The sequence below is a fragment of the Daktulosphaira vitifoliae genome, unplaced genomic scaffold (assembly GCF_025091365.1).
Source record: "Daktulosphaira vitifoliae isolate Bord-2020 unplaced genomic scaffold, ASM2509136v1 Scaffold_4, whole genome shotgun sequence".
Lineage (NCBI taxonomy): Eukaryota > Metazoa > Arthropoda > Insecta > Hemiptera > Phylloxeridae > Daktulosphaira > Daktulosphaira vitifoliae.
The window spans coordinates 41,932,864-41,936,752 of NW_026099575.1; positions in this window are offsets into that span (position 1 = coordinate 41,932,864).

The window sequence follows — 3,889 nt, forward strand, 5'->3', positions numbered from 1 at the left end:
AAAATAATTAATATTTTTAATAAAATGTAAAAAAATTAATTATTGCGATATAGCTATAGACCTAACGTCTAACTAATATTTAAAAAAAAAATCAGCTAAAAATATTAACTGGATCAAAAGTTATTTAAGTTGTCAGTGAGTGGTGGGCCACCCTGTATATATATATATATTTTAATTCATAAGAACTTTTCTCTAGCTCAGCATGGCCTACAGACCCACGTAAAAGTCTGTCCACGAAGAAAAGCTCAAACGCTATCTTCGAGGGAAAACCGCCATCGAGATTCACTCAGCCCGTGATAATAAATCGGATGATAGAATCGTGTTAAAGATCACAAAAAAAGCTTCTTCGGATAACTGAAAAAACAAATCCCTAAGTTCTAATTGTTCAAATTACAAATAACATTTTGATGGCAGAAAATTAGTTTTAATCTTAACGAGTCTCATAAAAAAATGCAATTAATTCGGTAAAATATATTATTATTCTCACATTTTTTTTTTTTAACTAAATATTTGAGATATTATGATTTTTTATTTGTTACGCATATCGTTTATTACTTTTTTCAATAATTTTTTAAACTATTTATATAATATTTATTTATTTTCTATGCCATAAATTTGATTATTACTTAATTATTCGTTTGTTGGTCCAACTGTATTTAATAAATTTACACAAATATCAGTTTTGTTGTATATAATACTGGCGTATTCAGAAATTTGAAAGAATAGTATTTAAATTAGTAAATAAATCAGTATTTCCACTATTATTATTGACTAATGTATTTTAGTATTATCGCTTATCAAACGAAAAATAACATTTTTTTCACATCAAATTATATAATTGTATAGTTTCAAAAAATTATGTTTTATTAATAAAGTTAATTTGAAAAATTGCTGAAATAAATCGGATAAAAGTTTTTTTAGCTGTTGAGCTAGTCAGTCATTGTTAAGTAACACAATCTACGTGATCAATTTTTAATTATCCAGATTTGATTTATTTTGTTATAATCTGTTTTCTGTATAATTTAATATGTTTTATGTTTGGCTACAGTTACAAAGCCACTCCAAAAGGACCGAAATAAAAGTTTCGGTTAGCAATGAGCGTTAAACTTTTGAGCTTAAATAAATTATTAAATAATAAGATGTGTTGGAAGTATATGTTATTTGTGTTATATTACCGATGCTTAATGAATCACATTAAATGCATATCGAATAATTATAACAGGGTCATTTTTTTATTAGTTTACATAGTATGTACACTAGTAATAATAATAACAATGATATTATATATTTAAGAAAATCGCGTTAATATGTATGTCTAATAAGCATAGTACTTGTATTGTTAGAACACAGTTACATTACTGTACATACAGAATTATTGATTATAATATTAAGAATTTGATAATAATATTAGAAATTGTCTTAGTATTATTTCGTCAGTGTAGGATCAGGGGAACGTACCAACTAAAAAAAAAAAAAATTGCTGAATATTTTTAACCAATTATTCTTGTTGAATTTTGTTTTTAAACCACAAAGGTAATTTCACCTAAAATAAAACTTCTAAATCTAAGAGTACTAGCATTGTAACAATAATTTTTATAAATTTTGTTAGATGTAAGACTATCAATCTACGGATACTCAGCAAAATGTGTCGGGGTCGCATCGCATTTCCGGTGTTACCGCCGGATGGCGATCGCGGCGCTTCCTCTTCACGTCCGACAGGTCGCGCTATTCGCGGTGGCCGACGGGCGGTAAGAACCGGTCGCTCGGGGCTGGACAATCGAGACTGAATGAAATATTATATTCGTTTTCCAACTGTCACGTTGACCTTTTATGAGGAACAAAAGATAACTTTATTTAATTTACTTAATGTGTAATTAAGATTATTGTTGTAGTTGTCTAATAAAAACGCTATTGGTTTACTACTTATTATTATTATTATATTTACTACCTTGAACACATCAAATCTTGTAATTCACATATTTTTTTTTTAATTTATATTATGTAATATAAGCTTTAATTTAACGTATGTTTAAAGCTCCGTGTATTTCCGGAACTTTTTCAAAATTTAACTTTTCATAAAAAAGTAGCAATTATGAATATCCTCCAGTGGTCAGTATTTATATAAAAAAATGTTGGTATTATTTATTTAAAAAAAAATTATGTTAGTTGTAAGTAAAAAAAGTTTAAAAATATTGAAAATTACTAATTTTAAAAATCATAATTTTGTTGAGGGATTTCCCCTATTTATAGAAAACCGGTTGGGTTTATATAGAACCTAAAAAATGCCTAGCTCAAATCTTTTAGGTAACTCATACCCTTATAAGCCTTTAGATCTTGGCAAAGAGACTAACCCACTGGTTCCTCTTTAATCCAAACCAGTAAGTAAGTTTAATTATACTTAATTGTTGGCCCAAATTAATATTACAATTTATTGTAGTAATTGAAATTATAATCAATACACATAATCGTTTAAAATAATAATAATTCAATATTTTTGTCACCAATTTTAGTCATCATTAAAATTTCTACTGATTATAACACTATTATTTTTTCACTAGTAAAATTACAGTTACAATACAAGATTATACAACTTAATTAACTCAACTTAATTATGTATAGTTATAATATTAATATTACAACACAAATGTATTTCATTTTAACGACTACACATTATTTATTCGAAATAATTAATCATTTACAATTATTTTTCTATGCAGAACATGTAATCTGGCTGATATTTTTTTAATTCTCTTGAACTTTAATACCTTAATGTAATAATTTATTTATTTTCCATGTCACCTATAAACTTGCCGCAATAATCTTTTACACGAGTAATACAGTTATTTAAAATGTCGTATCACGCTAATTGATTGATAAAAAAAACGCTATGTATTTGATAATTTATTAAAATTTTATGAAAACTTTCATACTTGTACAAAAATGACATAATTTCTGATTTAAGAGGCCGATTACTCATAGAAAAAATGTAACCGCAAAAGTTTTATTCATTTAATTTTATATTATCTTAAATAATCTTCAATTTGAAATAATTTATAACGAAACGCGTATTTCGTTGCTTTGCAATAACAACAAATCTTTTATGATTTTTGACTTTAATGTTCAATAACTCTTTAAGTGCATATCTATTATGTGAGGCATGACACGGAATTGTTCCAAATGTCAACAACTTTTTCCTTTTTAAAGAAACAACAAAAAAAAAAGACGTTGAACACAGTGATGTAGCAGCACTAGCCGAGAGAAAAAATAAATTAAAACAAGAAAATGTTAAATAAAGAAATATATATGAAAATTTATTTATTTAAAATTAAATAGTAAAATAAAATTTAAAATGATACACTAGTGCAGTAGTAATGTATATAGATAGTACGTTGAAAGTACATAGCGAGAAAAAGGCGGGTGGCGTTAGTTCGCGTAGGACGTCAAAGACAAGATAGATCGTTCACCGCCGGCGCTCGGTGGTCGACTGCGCTCCAGTAGATGGACTTTGCACCCTAGCTAGATAGTGGGGTTACTCTAATCAGGCTGGGCTCGCGATGTAATGAGGCGGCTCATAGAAAAGACGAGGTGACCGTGTATCGCAAAATATACGGTACCGTGTCAGGCAGCCGCGCGTGTCATGTTCTTGAGCAGACCGTTCATTTTCCGCGCAAACCATTTTAGGAACACATTTATTTAGGACACGTCAAGTGATCCAGTTCGCTCACGCTGTCCCGTCGTCCCTACTGCTCGCGAGCAATTAAGTGTCTTTGCCGTGTGCCTAAATATCGACAAAATTTGGATCGTCGCACGGCATTATTTGGGTTGGCTCGCCCTGGAACTCTGTCGGTATCAATTTAACGCAGCTACCGCTCGAGCCAATGAACGAGGG